Source organism: Oryctolagus cuniculus, chromosome 6, assembly GCF_964237555.1.
Source record: "Oryctolagus cuniculus chromosome 6, mOryCun1.1, whole genome shotgun sequence".
In the NCBI taxonomy this organism is placed as follows: domain Eukaryota; kingdom Metazoa; phylum Chordata; class Mammalia; order Lagomorpha; family Leporidae; genus Oryctolagus; species Oryctolagus cuniculus.
This window is the reverse complement of record NC_091437.1, coordinates 133,752,657-133,773,856: the sequence shown is the minus strand read 5'-3', so window position 1 is coordinate 133,773,856 and position 21,200 is coordinate 133,752,657. Positions and strand designations below refer to the sequence as shown.

At 35.1% G+C, this 21,200-nt stretch overlaps 1 long non-coding RNA gene across 2 annotated transcripts in view; it reads right to left on the bottom strand.

Moving 5' to 3' along the window:
* The window catches only part of LOC138849966 (uncharacterized), a 189,180-nt gene extending 168,096 nt beyond the window's left edge, over positions 1 to 21,084 (bottom strand). For both annotated transcript variants that reach the window (XR_011389299.1, XR_011389300.1), the window contains exons 1-2: positions 12,110 to 21,084; positions 2,380 to 2,498 (exon numbers count right to left, since the gene is read on the bottom strand). This is a non-coding gene — a long non-coding RNA (uncharacterized lncRNA). The remainder of the gene's footprint in view (positions 1 to 2,379; positions 2,499 to 12,109) is intronic.
* Positions 21,085 to 21,200: the final 116 nt, after the last annotated feature.

The following is a 21,200-nucleotide window of genomic DNA, read 5'->3' as shown; positions in this document are numbered from 1 at the left end:
TCTTAACATAAATTACACCAGAGCTCCTAATGATAATTTAAAAATTCACAGGACTAGTTTTCAAGAGTTATGACAGAAAACCATTTCAGAAATAAGAATCAAAAATTGAAATTGATTTGTTGTTGCAAGCCTCCTTACCAATGCTGCTGTTTCAGATCTATAAAAATATACTCTGTTCTACCACTTTACAAAAAAATTAGAATATCTGATTTATCAAGAACTACCAGTGATTTCTAAAATGGATTTTTTTTACTCAAAAGAAAATATTTCACAAATTCCTTCCCAATTCCAAAATTCTCTAGGTATTACAATAATTCTTGCAATCATCTAGCTTTATACAAAGGAATCTTATAATTATTTTAAGTGTTTACTAAATACAATACTATATAAAGAGGTTAGGAGTCTAGACAATGACTATGTAATGAGAAGACCCATGTCATTCATATTCTCATTGTATTCCTAATGCTTTGAATTATGCCTGGCACACAGTAGGTAACAATTTAATGAATGGAGCCCAAGGATCCTTAATGCATAGAGTTTAAGAAATCTGGAAAACAACAAGGTTTTGGATAGCAATTTCCTGCTTAGTTAAAAGCTCTATTTCTAAACCAGAGACATTTCAAAAGGTTATCAGAGAATATAAAGTCTCTATAAATATGACATAAATATGAAAAAACATGCAATGTCTTTTCAGGTATAATGTCTATATTAGTTGCATAATGCTATTTCCTGAAAATTAGTTGCCCATTTATTTAGGTTGCATGGCCAAAATATAAAAGCAAAGCAAAGGCATATCCTTTAAAAAGACATTATCCTTTTTAAAAAAACTTTTTTCTTTATATACAGATATAAATACAGAATCTCTCTTCATTAAATTTTAATCATAGATATTTGTAGGACACAGTGTGATTCTGACACATATGTAAAATGTGTAGTTAGCATTAATTAAATGTGTAGTTAGCATTAAATTTTTGATTAACATATAATAATTTTACATCACTTTTCAGGTTCACTGTGTTATTTCCATATGTGTATACAATGTGTACTGATAAAATCAGGGTAATTAAAATTCCATCTCTTTATCATTAATTTGTTTGGAGGATTCTAGGTCCTCTCTTCCAGTTACTCATAAAATATATAACAGGTTATTTTGAATTTCAGTCAACCCACTATACTACAGAATACCAGAATATTTTCCTTCTATCTGTTTTATTACCTGTTATTCAACTTACCTCCACACCATTATCCCTATACTTCTTTGTCTCTAGAAATCACTATTCTAAGTCCAGATCAACATTTTTAGCTTCCACATATGAGACAGAATATGTGGTATTTGTTTTTCTGTGTCCAACTCACTTCACTAAACATAACATACTCCTGTACCTTCCATTTTGATGCAAATAATCTCACTCTGGATATTTTCAATGGCTAGAATATTTCAAAACACTGCCTGTACTACAAAGAAAATAAGGTGTAATTAGGTATATCTTTCTCCATTAATATAGGATTCAGGAATTCTATCTGAATTTTTTGTCCCAGGGTTCCAATTTTTAAATTATGTTAATAATTGTGAAAATGTATCTGGGTCAGCGCCGTGGCACAATAGGCTAATCCTCCACCTAGCGGCGCCAGCACACCGGGTTCTAGTCCCGGTCGGGGTGCCGGATTCTGTCCCCGTTGCCCCTCTTCCAGTCCAGCTCTCTGCTGTGGCCCGGGAAGGCAGTGGAGAATGGCCCAAGTGCTTGGGCCCTGCACCCCATGGGAGACCAGGAGAAGCACCTTTGGATCAGCGTGGTGCGAAGGCTGCAGCTCACCAGCCGTGGCGGCCATTGGAGGGTGAACCAACGGCAAAAGGAAGACCTTTCTCTCTGTCTCTCTCTCTCACTATCCACTCCACCTGTCAAAAAAAAAAAAAAAAAAAAAAAAAAAAAAGAAAAGAAAAGAAAAGAAAATGTATCTGGACAGACAGGGTAGACTCTTCAAAGTGTCTCTGTTAAATACTTATAAATATCTAAATGTCAATTTGCTTGCAGTAATTTGCTTGAATATAAGCATAGACTTGCAAGCCTGCAGAAGTCATCTAATCTACCTCTCTGTATGCATTTAAAGGCAGAACTCTATGAAAGGTATCAAAGAAAATAGAAATTTATCACTCCTAGTTTCAAAGACGTCCCAGCTAGATTTTAAGGATAACCACTGAGTAACCATCTAAGAATTCTGATAGTATCTTAAGCTTCATTCTCCTTCTATATATTCTGACCTATCAGCTAAAAGAACAGCTCTCATCTCATGACCAAAAAGCTAATGTCTGTGAACTTCCATTTTTAATTTAACAATATGATAATAAGAACATAGATTGAAGTAAAACAGTAAACTTACCTTCCTATTCCTTTTCTTCTGCTTCCTTTTCTATCTTCACACTCCTTTCCTTTCCGGTTCTTTACATCATATCTCAGAAGCCTATTGTGAGTTTCTTTTGTCACCCATATGATGGAACTCTACAGAGAGAAAGAGTGCCTCTGTGATACTATATAACTTTTGCCAATAAACTTCACAGTATCAGGAAAATTCCTTTTTACCGTGATGAAGGTGCCTTCTAACAGTCAGACAGTAAACACCGTCCACATGTGCACCTTCAAAGAAACTTCGCCCATTTTGTTCCCCCTGTCCAGCTGACAGTCTTGCAATCTGGGAAGCTAAGCAGAATTCAGTCTGCTTAGTACTTGGGAAGGAGACAGAGAATATGCAGTACTGTATTCTTTCCCCTACCCCATTACCCTCACCTCACCTGTGCAGAGCAGTATGGCAGTAAGAAAAGCATACTGAATTCAAGAACTCTGTATGCATTACAAACCCTCACTGTGCCAAATTTTCAGGACAGATTTTTTAAAGTCTCATCGCAGTCTATAAGTCCAAAATAGATTTTCATATCAGAAGTCCATTTGTCCATAATGGTTGGAAATGATGAAATATAAAGTTTGCAGTAGAAAAAGGTGAATGTATGCAACATGGGAAATTCCATGAACTTACATTCTGCATTTTTCCTGCATTATTTTGCTCAGCTGCTCCATGACCAAATTGTATGTTCCCTCCACTCTGCCTTCACAAGTTCTGTTTCATCTTTAAGACCTAACTGAAGTATAAAGTTGTTCAAAGCCTCACTATTACTTACAACCCTCATTAATCTCTCTGTCCTCTAAATATCATACCCATAGATCCTGCCAAATGATGCCAAGTTTAATGTTTTCTAATTTTTTCATATGTCAGTCTCATCATTCTACCTGGATTGCCTACTCTTTGAAAAAAAGTTAAACTACCCTGATATTTGATGCTATTCCTTCTTTCATCATTTATTAGCTGGGTCATCTTGACAAGGTTCTTGAAATTGCTTGCACCTAAGATTCCTCATCCCTAAAATAGGACTAACAACACAAAGCTTACATTGTTGTTTGGATTTCACAGATAGTCAATAAATAATTGCTGATGGATGAGTATTTCCTTAATGACCCATGGAAAGTATTTTAAGTACTTTAGGATTTTTATTACAAAAATCAGTTTCCATGGGACAGCATTTTAGATCTAAGATAAGATAGACACATAACTTAGTACTGCTGACCTAAAAAACTTTTTTTTTCTCTTAACAGTTATTTTCACTTTTTCCCTGCCCCTCTCAAATAAAAAGAAAGAGCCAAAGAGAACCATGTTTGAGTTTGGTAATTGTTTCTACTTAAAATTAAGTGGAATTTACCATCATTTATGAACTGAATATGCCTGCTGAAAAGCTATTAAGAGGCAAATAAAGCAGCTGAGAGAATCTGCAATAAGGAGTTTAGCCCCCCAACCTTTTGAAACACCATCCAAAGGAAGATAGCAGTAGTATCACAAATATGGGCAACTGAACGTGAGTAGGGCAGGTCAAACTATCACTCATTTTCACTGTCTTTCTTGCTTGTATGATACAGAAAAGTCCTCTTCAAGTAATGATCTGATTTCCCTAGAAATTCCATTTTCTCCTCTGAGAGTAATAAAGTTAAAGCAAATGACAAAAAAGTTTAACAAAAAACTATCTTTCACTGCTAACACTAAGCAATAAAGAAAAAAACTAATTAGAAGAGTATTTCTTAGTGTATGAATCATATCATCCTTTGGCTAATTAACATTAAACCCTCTGTGTGTTCCTGGAGGAAGACCAAATATAATAAGATACTTCATTACTAACATACCATATAAGATATGTCAAAAGGACAACAGGTAACAAAGCCAGAGACATCTAAGTTGATTCTTCTTAGAGTATATACCACAGGATCCAAAGCTCCATGGAAGTCAGTATTGCTGTGACTCAGCAAGTACATGAGGAATAACTGAGTAATGTGAGTAAATGACTACAGGGGAGCAGTTCGTCAGGAATATACTAGAAAAGTAATTTTCTAAAATGGCTCAACTTGGATATGAATTTAGTTTGGATTAGAAAGGAGAAACTGCCCAGCATTGTCTGAATTCTAGCATCACTGGAAAGACATGAAACTCCACCAACAGTGCCAACCCTCTTACCCACTCACTATGCTCATGTTGAGGAACATGGTTTTTAAAGTCATTCCATTTTTAATTATCTTTATATACAGAAGATCAACTCTATACTAAGTAAAGATTTCAACAGTTTGCACCCACACAGACATACAAAATATAAGTACTGTTTGAAGACTAGTTTTACCATTAATTCTCATAGTACAACACATTAAGGACAGAGATCCTACATGGGGAGCAAGTGCACAGTTGACTCCTGTTGTTGATTTAACAATTGACACTCTTAGTCATGACGTCAGTAATCACCCAAGGCTCTTTTCATGAGCTGCCAAGACTATGGAAGCCTCTTGAGTTCACAAACTCTGACCTTATTTAGACAAGGCCATAGTCAAAGTGGAAGTTCTCTCCTCCCTTCAGAGAAAGGTACCTCTTTCTTTGATGGTGCCTTCTCTCCACCGGGATCTCACTCACAGAGATCTTTCATTTAGGTAATTTTTTTGCCACAGTGTCTTGGCTTTCCATGCCTGAGATACTCTCATGGGCTTTTTAGCCAGATCTGAAAGCCTTAAGGGCTGATGCTAAGGTTAGAGTACTGTTTAGGGCATTTGTCGTTCTGTGAGTCTGTTGTGTATACTGCTTCCCATGTTGGGTCGTTCTCTCCTTTTTAATTCTATCAATTATTATTAGCAGACACTGGTCTTATTTATGAGATCCTTTTGACACTTAATCCTATCTTTGATTAGTTATGAACTTAAGCTAATCATTTTAACTAGTAAGATGGCATTGGTACCTGCCAACTTAATGGGATTTGGAGTCCCATGTACTGCCATAATTTATCTACTTTCCTGGAATATCCTCCCCTATATCACTCTCTCCCAAAATTCATCAAGGTATGGGTTACTTTGTATAAGAACCCCAATCCCCACCCTGTCACCACAAAAAAGAAAATTATGTGTCTGTGTATGTGTGTGAGAAAAGCCTAAGGCCGGTGCTGTGGTACAGCAGGTTAAAGCCCTGGCCTGCAGTGCTGGCATCCCATACATGTGCCAGTTTGAATCCCAGCTACTCCACTTCCAATTCAGCTCCCTGCTAATGCACCTGGAAAAGCAGTGGAAGATGGCCTAAGTCCTTGGACCCCTGCATCTGTGTGGGAGACCTGGGAGAAGCTCCTGGCTCCTGGCTTCAAATCAGCCCACCTCTAGCAGTTGTGGCCATTTGGGGAGTAAACCAGTAGATGGAAGACCTCTCTCTCTCTATCTCTCTCTACCTTTCTCTGTAACTCTGTCTTTCAAATAAATAAATCTTTAACAAAGTCTATCACTCTATTATATACAAAATTTATATATATATAGATAGATATTGTATATAAATAAATATTTAAAGATATATAAAATTACATTCTATCATCGAACAATCCACAGGTAGAACTGGCAGGACAACAATGTCACATGCAATGCATAGTTCTAAGTTTAAGGCAATTGTTCAATTCTCATCATCTAAACCAGTGACAAAAGGAAAAGAGGATGTCGAGGTTGTCAACTTCCCATTTTAAGGGGTGACACAGAAGTTGCATAAATTAGTTCTCAAAAACAGTGGTCAGAATTGAGTCACATGAGCACAATAAGTCGTGAAAATAACTGGAAAATATCATCTCTAGATGGATGGCTTGGTGATGTCCTTAAAAGTACTGTAGTTTCAACAAAAGAAAGGAAGGATACACTGAAGGATAATTATGTAGGTCTGCCTCACTTCCTTAAAGACTGCATCATATATAATTTATGTGAAGCATTTTCCTATCTAGTATATTAAGACAGTAATTACAGCAACCAGTAAATAGAAAAAGAATGATTCACAATAAAACATCAGAAAGGATCCCCCACTACTTTCAACTCAGTGTGGGTGGGGGAATAATACTTTCCTTATCCAAAATGAAAAATTTCATTATTTTTTCTCTTTTTGGAAATACAATGTTATAGGCTTAAGTAGCAAAAAAAGAAAGAACCAACCAACTTCATTTAGAAACCCAAAGGGCCAGTCCAATGTATTCACCAAACACTTGTCTTCATCAAAAGGTAAGAGTAAGTCCTAAATAATAAATAAATGTTGTTTCCTTATAAGAGGATACAGCATGAAAACCTATAAGGCAAGGTGCCTCTCCTTAAGGAATATACAGATGTATTGAAAAAGACATTTACTTCCTCTTCCTTATACCTTCAAAAATTTTTAATATTGGCCCCTTAATTAATATAATTATAATTCTATCATTGTTAGTGAAATGAAACCGTCTCAAGCAGCAGATGGCATCTTGGGCTCTGGCCCAGCCACCAACCTGTATACTAAGTTCGGCCTCTCCAGGACCCAGCCTGACTTACTAGAAGTCAGGCAACCAACTGGCCCAACCACGAGGGTCAGCTCTACCCCCACCCTGATGGGATTATTGTTCCAACTTCCCTACCCCCTGCAAGACTATAAAAGGACCTGCTCTCCTCTCTCTTTTCGTTCTCTCTTGCCCTCTCCCTCCAGCCTGTCAGATTTCCCTTCACCGGGCAATAAGCCTTTCCATTAACTCTGATGTTTAGTGTGTTTTGTGGCGGCTTTTCAGTCATGGCATGTAACATAAGCAAATCATTGTTAAAGCATTCATTTCACAATGAGGAATTTCTATCAAATAATGAACCTGGAGATTCCATGATGGCAGAATAGGGAAAAGGCATACCGCTCTAGGCAGGGGGTAAAGAGTTAAAAAAAAAAAGTGACATATTCCCACTAAGATCTGGAACCAGACAAAGATACCCACCTTCACCACTGCTGCTCAATATAGTCCTGAAGGTTTTAGCCAGAGCCATTAGGCAAGAAGAAGTAATCAAAGGATACAAACTGGAAAGGGGGAAGTCAAACTTTCCCAATTTGCAGGTGACATATCTATATATAGGTGAACGAAAAGACTCTACTGAGACTACTGGAGCTCATAAAAGTTTTTGGTCAAGTGGCAGGATATAAAATTAACACACAAAACCAGTAGCCTTTGTATACACAGATAATGTCATGGCCAAGAAGGAACTTGTAAGATCAGTTTCATTCACAATAGCAACAAAACAATTTCAATATCTTTTAATTTTTTAAGATTAACCAAGGGTGTCAAAGCTCTCCACAGTGAAAACTATAAAACTTTAAAGAAACATTAAAGAAAGAAAGAGAAGAAACAAAAAATCTTCCACATTCACGGAAGAATTTACATGATCAAATGTTCACACTACTGAAAGCAACTTACAGATTCAATTTGATCCCAATCAAAATACCAATGACATTCTTCTCAGATCTTGAAAAAAAGATGTAAAAAATCATATGGAGGGGGCGGTGCTGTGGCGTAGCAGGTAAAGCTTCCTAGAAGAAACATGCCTCACCAACAAAGTTACACATGGACAGAAAATCAAAGGATGCTAAGGAAAAGCAAAAAAGGGCAGGTGTAGCCATCCTAATACCAGACACAACAGATGTTAACACAAAAACTGTTAAAAGGGGCCAGTGCTGTGGCATAGTGGCTAAAGCCTCCACATGCAGTGCTGGCATCCCATATGGGCGCTGGTTCAAGTCCTGGATGCTCCACTTCCAATACAATTCTCTTCTATGGCCTGGGAAAGCAGCAGAAGATGGCCCAAGTCCTTGGGCTCCTGCACCCACGTGGAAGACCTGAAAGAAGCTCCTGGCTCCTGGCTTCGGATGGGCTCAGTTCCGGCCATTGCGGCCAAGGAAGATATCTCTCTCTCTCTCTCTCTCTCTCTCTCTCCTTCTCCTCTCTATGTGTAGCTCTGACCTTCAAATAAACGAATACATAAATCTTAAAAAAAATTCTTATGGAAACACAAGAGATCCTGAATACCTAAACCAATCTTATACAACAAAAACAAACTGGGGGCATCGCATTACCAGATTTCAAGACATACTTCAGGGCAGTTATAATCAAAATAGCCTGGTGCTGGCAAAAATAGACATGTAGACCCATGTAACAGAATAGAAACTCCAGAAATCAACCCACGCATCTACAATCAACTTATCTTTGACAAAGGAGATAAAATCAATCTCTGTAGAAAGGAATTTTATCATCAATAAAACAATGCTGGAAAACTGGATCCATTTATAATAGTATCAAAAAGAATAAAATACTTATGAATAAATTTTAACAAAGAAAGTATACTAGAAAGACTAGTATACTGAAAATTACAAAATACTGATAAAATAAATTGAAGAAAACACAAATAATTAGGGAGATATCCTACAAATAAATGGAAAGATAATACACATTCATGGATTGAAAGACTTACTATTGTGAAGTTGCAGAATTCATCAGAATCTTTTATCTTGAAAAATGGTACAAGAAATTGTTTTAAAATAAAATGCTTTGAAATAACAAAATTAGCTGTATTGATATATTATGTTCTTAATTAGGAATTATTTCAAAATTAAAATTGATTTCCATTAAGTTTTCTCCCATTAAGTTTAAATAACAAAAAATTAAATCAACTAGAAATGGAAGAGAATCAATCTTGCCTCCTATGCAAAAATGGTCATTTTTTACTTGAGATTTCCAAAAAAGTCTAAAGTAACAGAAATATCTTTAATCTGAAAACTTCAAATACCTTCTATGTATGTTGAGGACTTAAAAATACCAAACAACTGATAAGAAATCCCTACAAGTTAGGGGAATGAGTGGTAAAGATAACCGCATTAAGATATGTTAATTTGGGACTCCAGCTCTACTGTTGTAAATAGATTCATTCATTCATTCATTGCTCGCAGCTTAAGGTTTCTATTCTAGCATTCCCAAAACAACCTGCTTTAATACATTATTTCTGAAACCAACATAGTGTAGAATTTCTAAAAAGATTTTTTAAGAAAACATTTTGAGGAGGAATGAAGAAATGAAAAGGAAAATAGCACCATCAGTAATGGAGCACTTAAGAACAAACCCTGCAGGTTCCCAGAGACTTTATACACCACCCAGAGATGAAGTTTCTTCCTTTCCTTACATATTCACCTAAAACTTATATCAACTAATATAATTTAAGCATTTATAATCAATGGTACTGAATTAAAACTATGCTGTTTAACACAATAAAAATATTCACAGGAAAGTACATTATAGGAAAAGCATTTACTTCAATGTCATTTTAAAAGCTTGTAAATTCACTGAAAAAAAGAAAATAATAAATATAAAATAGTTAAATAGAGTCAAGTAAATGATAAATCTAGCTGTAAAGTTATATACTGGATATAGAGTCTTATTGGAACTAATGAGATATGACTTAAGTTGTCCCTGAGGCAGAATATTTAAAGAGGAAAGGCATTCCAAGCCTTCAAACTGTAAGCCAAGAAAAAGTCAAGGAAATTCTCATGGAAGATTTTGAAATAGAGTGAAAATTTTTCTCCACCTCTTTCTTTTGATCGGAAGTCACCAGAAACCTCTAAGGAAATTCAAGACAAGAACCCAAATGGTCATAGTAGCAGTACTAGTCTTTAAAGTCTGTCTATGCCTAACATGAAACAAAAAGAAAATGATCACCCATGATCTATGAACCATAGTGGATGTCTGAGTAGAAGAATAACAAACTTATTCTGACTGTGTTAAGAAAAATTTTTTTTGGCCTTGTAAAAGCTGTAGGTTAAAGGAATAAAATAAAGATTTGAACCAAGTTAGTGTAGGTGGAATGAGAAATAAAGGATCCATTTAGGAGACAGTTCAGAAATAGAATCACAAGGACTTGGAGATTAATTGGATATGGATATACAGAGGGAGATGGTTAGAACAATTTTTAGAGATGTTTAAGGTAAGAGGGTTTTTTTTATTTAGTAAATATAAATTTCCAAAGTACAGTTAATGGATTACAATGGCTTCCCCCCCTCAATTTTCCTCCCACTCACACCCCTCCCATCTCCTGCTCCCTCTCCCATTCCACTCACATCAAGATTCATTTTCAATTATCTTTATATACAGAAGATCGATTTAGTATATATTAAGTAAAGATTTCATCAGTTTGTACCCACACAGAAACACAAAGTGTAAAATACTGTTTCAGTACTAGTTATAGCATTACTTCACATTGGACAACACACTAAGGACAGATCCCACCTGAGAAGTAAGTACACAGTGACTCCTGTTGTTGACTTAACAATTTGCCACTCTTGTTTATGGCGTCAGTAATCTCCCTAGGCTCTAGTCATGAGTTGCCAAGGCTATGGAAGCCTTTTTAAAAATTTATTTACTTGGGAGGCAGACACTCATATACATGGTGAGGTAGGGGTTTGAGATCCCATGCTGTTTTATTTCCCAAGGTCCTGAAATGGCTGGGGCCATTGGGAGCTCAGGAACCCAATCCAGGTCTCTCATATGGGTAGCAGAAATTTAGTTACTTTACCCATAACTACTGCCATGCAGGGTCTCAATTAGCAGGAAGCTAAAGTCAGGAACAGAGGTCAGGTATTGAATCCTGGCACTCCGATATGAGACCCAAGCATACTAACCAGTGCTTTAACTGCCAGGCCAAACATTGGTCCCCATTTGGAGGCTTTAAACCTGAATGATTATATTTTGAATACTTTCTCTTTTTCATTGGTTCTATAACCTCTTTCCAGAACTCTGATTCAAACTATTATAAGGTGTGGGCATTTGTGGCACAGGTTAAGCTGCTGCTTGGAAAACCTGCACCCTATATCAGTGTGCCTGGGATTAAATCCTACCTCTGCTTCCAACCCAGCTTCCTGCTAATGGCCACGCTGGAAAGCAACAGATGATGGCTGTAGTACTTGAGTCCCCACCACCCACACGAGACCCAGATGGAGTTCCTGGATCCTGGCTTCAACCTGATCCAGCCCTGCGGCTGCAAGCATTTGGCAAGTGAACCAGAAGATAGAAGTGCTTGCTCTAGCTTTACTGCATTGCTTTTCAAAAAGTAAAAATTACTGAATAAACTCTTTAAAAAAAAACTATTTTAGACCTTTCCCTCCATTTTCCACAATATATAAATTCTTTATAGCAATCCTCATATGACTCTCTATATTTTATAGCATTCATCCAGAAATTAATTCACCAACCCTCTCTTCTGCTGTATTGCTTATTAAACTTCCCATTTTTTATTTCGATTATTAATTTCTAGAAGTTTTCTTTATTTAAAAATCTACCAGTTACATGTTTTCAAGGTGTTCTATTTTTAAGCATATTAAATATAGCTATATATTCTGTTTTTATTTTAATGTTTATAGTTTAAGGAGTCTACTTTTGGGATCTTTTTTTCTTTTGATTGATTCTCATTTATGCTGCCTTAACTCCTTGTACATTTTAAGATTTATGACTGTGTGTAGTCATCTTTCTTACCATCATCTGTAGAAAACATAGAATGAGGCCCAGATTGAAGTTGAATTTTTCCAAGTGATTTGTTTCTGACATTCATCCACGTGTACTATTAGCCAGGATCATTCTAGGATAAATGCTTCACTTGAGACTTTTCAAACCCACTAAGGGCCACCTTGTGCTTATATATATTTTGTTTGTGTGTGTGTGTCTAAGTATATAATTAAAAATTCCACTTACCTACTGTTAATACAGGCAAGCTTCCCTTGGTGTTTGTTTCTTTTACTCTTGCACATCTCAGATTTGTGTAGAGATAGCCTATTGGGTTTCCTATTATAGGTGAACCCTGAGTCTTAATTAGTGTTCTCCATGTCCCAAAAACCTGCCAAAATGGAAACCCAGTATTTTAGAAATCAGCAGAAATCCCTGCAACTAAAACTAGATTTGACATTTACCTTTTCTGGCTCCTGGATTCCTTTATTTGGGGGCATTTTTTCCAATTAATCAGTATATAATAATATGTTTTATTTATCCAGTATTTCAAAATGTGTTAAAGTGGCAGTTTTTGGATATCTAATATCCAAAAATATAAAGATATCCATATACCTTTAGTGGTCTACTCAACTTTCTTGCTTCCCACATTGTAGTATATCTTCTGTATTATTTCTACTTCTTGTGGATCTCTGATGTATACAGCTCTCTACAGTGGCTTACTGTACTTCTTTACTACATTAGAGGGTTAAATTAACCTAGTAATACATGTGGCTCACTGGGGCCAAATAGATAGTTTGTCATTACATGTCTATAAAAAAATCATTTCAGGCTTCTGGGAAAATAGTAAGGAAGAAATAATATTATAAGAAAATGTAGTGGCCTGTGTCGCGGCTCACTAGGCAAATCCTCCGCCTGTGGCGCCGGTACCCCGGGGTTCTAGTCCCAGTTGGGGTGCCGAATTCTGTCCCAGTTGCTCCTCTTCCAGTCCAGCTCTATGCTGTGGCCCCAGGAAGGCAGTACAGGATAGCCCAAGTGCTTGGGCCCTGCACCCACATGGGAGACCAGGAGGAAGCACCTGGCTCCTTGCTTTGGATCGGCGCAGTGCGCCAGCCACAATGCGCGAGCCGTAGCGGCCATTTGGGGGGTGAACCAACGGAAAAGGAAGACTTTTCTCTCTATCTCTCTCTAACTCTGCCTGTAAAAAAGAAGAAAAAAAAAAGAAAATGTAGTAAAAAAAAGAACATAAAAAATATAGTAAGTGGCTTCTAAAAAATCAAGGGTTGCTATATCTATTATGGAACAAATTAATTTTCAGGGAAGTATTTAATGCTTTTATTTATTCTGTCAGTGTTTTCTTCAGTTGTTCTTTGTTGTTGGAAGACTGACTTTTAGATTAGCCTTTTTAGATCAATAAAACAGAATTGTACTAAGAAGCCATTTCAAAACTAGAGTTCTGAATGAAGTTATCTATCATTAAAAGGCCTACTATTTAAAACCAGATGATTGTTTTAGTCATAATTACTGGAATTAACCAGTACTCAAATATATGCTCAAAAATATGTATAAATTTCTGACTGTTGTTTCACTAAAGAACATAAATCCAGTCAACAAAAATATTGATTCCTAGAATTAAGCAAGGTTAAAGATTAATTAAGCAAGTTAAAGATTAGAAGAGATACACAGTTAGAAGGGAATTAAAATCAGAAATAGTGGAAGTGAGGAGACATCTAGACATCTACCACTTGAGAAATATGATCTGGTTCTTCATGTCCTCAAAATCAGAAAAAATTTACCATGGACATAATGGTAACTATAAACATGAGTATGGAGAAGCTTTACTTTTTTTGCAAAGTAAGGCTGGATGATTTTCCCAGATACAGAGTAACACAGTAAAAAATTACTTTAAACATCATTAAGTAAAGGACCTAAAATTCAGATAGGATAATTGGCAAATTCATAAAATCAAAAGTAAAGCAATATAACTAGCATGTCTCACCTAAAGCTTCATGTCAGAAAAGTGGTTTATTCTCAATCTAGCTAGCTAGTATGTAACATTATTACTTATACTACTGTTTAAAGTAAAGCTAGAATGATAGAAGCTGGTCAATTCAGGCAGAAATAAAATTCAAGGAAGAACTCAAGTCTCTATTCAAAAGAGTAAGAGAGACCGAGGAATTAGTATACATCATTTATTCATTTATTTTACTGTCTATTAGATACGTTATTTTGCTCTTATAGATCCACACAAACTTGGACATTTGAGCCACTGAACTTTATCTTTGGCATAAGTTTTGGATTCAGCCACAGCTTTTTCCCCTGATTCAATTTTCTCCCTTAGTTAATAATAAGAAAAAGAAAATGTAGAGCTGGCCAGATGCTTCAATGATGAAAGAAATTGTTTTGGTGAAATCCAAAGAGTAAGAGAGCCAGGATATTTGGAAAGTTCAAGCCATTTTAGACCACACCCGTCTGCTGCACGTAGCCTGGGTGACTCCTTTTTGGCAACTTCCAAAACAGCTATATGTACCCTGTAGGTTCAGCATTTAATCCTTAAAAATGTGTGGCCCAAGTTGGCTTCGATGAGCTGTTTTATTTCCTGCAGTCCAAATCACCCACAATGTTAAACATCCTTCTAACTAAATCTTGAGTGCAAAACTGTCAGCCAATCAAATGGCAGGATAACAGGACTCTTAACTTTAAAGATGCAAAACCTAGACTTAGAATATAAATCTCCAAGAGATTAAAAGACGGTTATACAATCCTAAGAATTCAGCAAACACCATAACAAATTAGAGATGTGCTTAGTGATTTACGAATAGGAAAATGACCAGTGACATATAAAATACTTAGTAAACCAAGGAGGTCATCTTTCACCATAGGAACAAACCAGATTCTATGTCTTACCTCAGGTCCAGAGGTTTTGGGTACTGTTGCATTCCCTTCCAAATACTGTAAAGTCTTTGTTCACTGGGAATTATCATTATTAAAAATAACCTGCTTTGTGGTATAAAATATTTTCTCTAAGAACTATAATACCTACTGCAGAACAACGTATTTTGTTTTGCCATTTGGAGAGTAAGGATATCCAAGATTTGGCATTTTCACTCTATACAGTTTACTGTGTAGACCTAATCTATAAAGTTTTTTTTTTTGTTCTGCTACCTTTGAAAAGAAAATATGAGGCTTTCGGTCTCTGTAAAAGTGAAAGGTTAATTTTTTTAATATATAATATGGTATTTCAAGTCCTAACAGATATTTATAACATTCCAGATTTCCTTTGATGTAATTTGTTGTTTTAAATTGGTTTTCCTGAATTTTTAATGCAAAAAGAAATGGTCTCAAAGTATCAAGACAGACATACTTGAAATCTGTATCTATATATATACTAAAAATCCAACTCTTATCATTTGTTCTTTAGAAAGTTATTGATACATATTAACATTTTATAGGATCACTTGACTTCTTTTATTTATTTTCAGAATCAAGATTCTGCTGGAGCATTTGTGTTTCTAACTTTCTCATCTCCCTTGGCATAAAACTGGCTTAATATTTTGCAAACAATATTTCATTTAGGGATTTGTTACAATGCTAATAATCTTACTTATTTTCTTGTTACCAAGATTCAATAATTTACTTTAAACCATAGCAAAATTTTAAGTTTTGCATCAAAACCTAATATCAAATGAAATTATTAAGCTCATAATATAGTGACATCATTACAGATGTTCCACAATTGGTGTTCTTTACTTTCCATCTTTTTTTTTTTTCAGTCTAATCTATTTGATGGTATTCTACAGGTCAAACTTAAATAAAATGTCTGTGAAATTTCTCTCAAATCTGGGTAAGTGGCAATGCCAAAAGAGAATATGCTGATTTTTTTTAGTTTGCATTTGCATTTATTGAATGGACTTTTCAAAATGCTTTACATACTTTTCTGAAACAGCATTTTCCACAACCCATTTCAGAGTACCTGGGTTTGATAACCGCTCCAGCTCCCAACTCCAGCATCCTGCTAATGCAGAACTTGGGAGGCAGTTGTAGAAGCCCAAATAAAAATTGAGTATCTGCCACCCATTTGGGAGACCTGGATGAGTTCCAGGTTCCTAGTTTGGCCTTGCTCAGTTGTGGACATTGTGGACTTTTGGGGAGTAGATCATCAGATAGAAGTGCGTGCCACCCAACCTTTCTTCCTCTCCCTCCCCTACCTTTCCACCCTCCCTCCCTTCCTTTCTGTTTCTCAAACATATTTTTTAAGAATTTGGACTTGAGTTTTTTAACATATAAAAACATTCATACATTTGAATTGAGCTTTGTTTCAGTATTTCTGAATCAAGAATTGAGTCTCCTAATACAAAAGAAGAATAATAAATATGACTGGTACTCTTTTCTAAGTTCTCTATGTAAAATCAATTTAAGTATTCTTTCTGATTTTAAACACCAACCAGTGCTGAACCTAATGGCCAGAACCTTAAAAATAATCTAACAGCTGTATGCTCAATCCCATTTGAGGGAAACACTTTTTCATGTCTATTTTTGATATAGATATATTAACAGCCATTTACTCTTTCAAACTACTTTTTAATATTTTATCCAAGTTCTCCATTATTTGTGATTTGTTTGGAAGAGGGGTGACATTCTATATAAAACTACTTGAGCAACACAAAACTTTCTAATTCCAGGTAGACCCAACCAAAAAAGCATATTTAGAATTTATTTTTAAAGTCACTTTTCAAGCACCATTTCAAAAACTTAAAATAAATGATTACGATATTCCTTACTTATTTCCTATCAAACACTGTATCACTGAGGTGTGTACATAAGTAACTGAGAAAGAGACTATATGAATAGTTTGTAAAATAAAACTTCACATGGGCAGATAAAAATAATTCAAGAAAATCTGAATAATCTTAGATACAATTTTTTAAAAGAATGGGAAATATTAAAATTTAGATAAAATTTCATCTCTATAGAAGATATGCTTGCTAAATCAAATCTCTCTCTAAAGGTAGGAAAAAAGTTTTAAGAATCTTATTGCAACTTCTGAAATCATGTTTTACATTTAAGTAGTCTCTTTGCAATAAAAAAATTAAATACTACACCCTCCCCTAATTTTACCTTTCTTTATAGTTCATCAACGCTTAAATTTATATTTTGGTCACTTACACTTTGTTTAAATAATTTGATTTAGTTCTGTACAAGTGTTTTGGTTAAATCAAAATCATATAGTAAACCCTTAACAAGTACTAGAGAAATATGCATATTTGTTCTAACATACTTATTTTCTACCCTAATGGGAAAGATCTGCTCACTGTGCTTCTAAAAGGTGTTTTGTCTTCCCTTCTTTATGGCTGATGCATTAAGTTGTTCCCCTCCTTAGGGCATCAACCTTTTATAATGCTATCCAACTTTCTACTACAATACCAAATCTCGTGGCCACCCTTAAGTCTTTACAGAAACCTCCAACCTTCAATTGTGTATTCCTCTGAATATGTACATCACAAATATTGTAATTCACTAGGCAAACAAGAATCACTCTCATACTGATCTACTGGAAAGTTACTGGCTGATGAAAAGAACTTTCATTCTTTTACACTGTCTTTCAAACTAGGTGCAGGATCCTTGAGGACCAGAATTAAGTACTGGATTTTTCTCTCCACGTTGCCTTCTCTTTTGTATTAGCCCTATCAATGTATTCACTTTATAACCCTCTAGAGTCGAGTGTATATAGTTATGCACATCTCTGGGGTATATAAAATGTCCTTATTTAAGTTAATAGACAGTTAACTAAGTTGTGTCTCTGAGATGGCCAGTGTTCAAAAATGAAAATAGATGATTTATAATGAACAAAACCTACAAAAATACAAATTACAATGAACATAATTTGTCAACATTGGCTCATAATAAAATTTTTCTACGTCCCTGAAGAAAGATGTCTAAAGACAATCTTTATGAAAATTAAATACTATAGGCCTACCTGGAAGACACAAATCAGTTTAAAAGATTCAACGCAAAATTTTTTAAAAAGTAATCCATTTAGCATTTCACTTATTCTAAGATCAAAGCTTACATAATGCTATTGATGGCATTTTTTTCTTACTAAAACAATACAAAAAATAAGCATTATTCTGTAAAGGTTAATCTCCCATATTAAAATTCATTTAAACAGTGTCATATCAACTGATAAGGATTAACCTGATTTTTAACTTTTGGGTTTTAATGTTTTTAAAAATTTATTTATTTGAAAGACAGTTAGAGAGAGATAGAGGGAGACAGAGAGATCTTCCATCACCGGTCCTCTCCCCAATGGCCACAACAGCCAGGGCCAGGCCAGACTGAACCCAGGAGCCAGGAGCTTCCTCTGGATCTCCCAAGTGGGTGTCAGGGACCCGAGCACTTGGGCCATCCTTAGCTGCTCTTCCAGATCAGTAGCAGGGAGCTAGAACAGAAGTGGAGCAACTGGGACACAAAGCATTGCCCATATGGGATGCTGGCATTATAGGCGGTGGCTTTACACTTATCCCACAACACCAGCCCCTAGGTTTTAATATTATTATACAACTTTATGATAGTGCAACTGTAGTCAGTCATTTGTAGAATAACTATGGCACACAACTGCAGTTGTATTTGGTGTTCTTGGAATATATGGATGCAAGTAACAAGAAGCTACTGCTTCATTGCCAAAAAGTCAAGTTTAATTTGCTTTCTTTTCTCCTTCTCTCGTCAACTGGCTGAAATACAAGTTCCACTGCAAATGCAACAACCAGCAAACACAGATGCCATCATAAATATAAAATGCTGCCAAGTAGGAAACCCTACATTGACAAATACCAGAACTCCCCATAGCAACTGGAACATATTCTAGGCAGTGTATTTAAAGTCTTGAAGCTATATAATAAATAAAATATATGTATCCATCATAACTGAAAAATAAGTTTTTGGATTTTTTTAACACTGACGATTACTGTTACTCAATGGGTATCTTTTCTGTCTGGCTCTTATTCTTAGTGGATTGAGAAATTTTATAAACCTTTCATTCTGAACTTCTGTAATACATAACTGCTACCAAGGAGTTTCTGTTGAGCCTTAAGGTTTGCCATACTCAATTAAAAATAAAACAAACAATATTCAAACTTCACAAATCAAATTCATAGTCTGATAACCTAATTTGAGTGTAAAAAGGTTAGCAGCTGAATGACATTCATTACATACATTTTTGGGGGGCAGGGAGAAAAAATGTGAAATCAATAAATGTTCATAAGTATCCACTGTGAGATCAACATATATATATTACTTATTGAAGGGGAACGGAAATTGAAGACAAGATCCCCACTCTCAGGTATTGTTCCTTTATGTTGTAGAAATCAATAATACAGCCACTAATAAATCACAGCAGTATTTCACTAGACAATCTTATCTCTTGTAATCTTAAAAGAATATCATTTGTTCACAAGTGCTCCAAAGTGGGAACACACCAATGTAAAAATTCTAAGTATTACATATCAACAGACAGAAAAACAAGAAGAGTTAAGGATATTTTAAAGTAGAGATAAAGTAGCAGCTCTTGACCTCTGTAAATAGTTTTGGTTTTAAATCCAAAAGTTTTACATTGATCTTTCTGAAATCTTTCCCCATCACAATCACTATGACATGTCAATGCTTTTTAACAACACCTAGTTGAAGAAACCTATTGGCTTCAACATCTTACCCAGTATTTTCCTTCTAAATAAAATTATTTATGTCTATAGGCAAACTTTAAAACCAATTCCAATTTTTTTCTTACTTACAAGAAAAATGCATGTATTGTGTTCAACTCAAAAGTCATAAGCAGCTAAATAAAAGGATTCTTTTCATCCACATTTTATAAGAATTTGGAAAATGTTACCTACTATTATGTTCAGATATCTAGAATCAAAGCTCACGAGACAATGGCTTTGCCATCTACAATTAAACTTTTAAAAGTTCATTTCAACACACCAAAGATAATACACATTGTATGTATAAAAATATACAATGGTATGTATATATGAAATCTTTCAACTATTTCTACAAGAAGCTTAATTGGTAATAACAATAAAATTAGGCCTAATGTCACTGAATTGGGTTTTTAAAATTGTACTTTCTTAATTTTATTAGCTTCCTATCTAAAGTATGTGTATTAGTTGAAGTACTCAAATCTGGAACAATTAACAAATATCATGTTCTATATATAAAAATGTAAGAATCAAGTATACAAAATTTCATGCAATTATATTTGGCTTGGTTTTGATTAAAGTGTCTCATTTGAAGTTTAAATTAACATCAAACCAGCCTGCAGTTTTTTATTTAAAAATTTTAAAACTCTAGGTGGCGTACTTCTACAAGCTTATAGAAAAAAATTCTACAATTGAAATTTTAAGAAAATCATTTCTAATCACTGATAAGAGTATGACTAGAAAAACTAATACAGTGACATGAAATTTGGTGATATAAAAGTATGTACAAATCTAAAGCTGTTAAGCTAAATGAGGACACAATTAAAATCACAATGAACTCTATTGAGTCTTTTTAGGCTGGTGAGTACTTCCTTGTGGGAAAAATATTTTATTATTGCAGGGGTAGGGAAACTTTTTTCTGCCAAGGGCCATTTGGATATTTATAACATTTGTAGGCCATACAAAATTATTAAAAATTAGCCTGCAATAGATTTATTGAATTTCAAGTCCTGGTTGTGGTTGCCTAGGCAGAGCCAGACCAATGATTTTGCTGGCCTTATAATGGTCCTGGAGCCTGATGTTCCCCACTCCTGATTAAAGAGAATCTCATGGCAGAACAATGAAATACTCAGCAGTACTCACTACCAAATGAAAAGAAGCTTTATAGTCAATTACCCTTACATCTTTTCCTTCTCTAAAATTTTTAAGATTGCAATGGTACAGGCATAAGAGTCATTTCCAAAGGTACACTTTTTCACTGCCATCTTGGAAAATAATTCTACATGCATATAAATACAATAGTATTAAATCTTCCAGGTGACACATACAGTAACCAGAGTTAGCTGACACCACTGTGATGTGCAGCTGATTCTTGGCTGCCATTTGGGATGCAACTACTTGGCTTGGTACTGTGTCTAAATTCTCCATTCCTACTTCTTTTTTGAAATTACAGGTAGGACTAGTTGAAATTTTCTTATTGTCGTTTTTAAAATTTTATTTAAGATATATAAATTTCATATATACAGATTTAGGAACATAGTGATAACTCCCACCCGACCCTCCCTCCAGCCCATGCCCCCACCCCTTCGCCTCCTCCTTCTCCTATTCCCACTCTTAATCTTTACAAAGATCTATTTTCAGTTAAA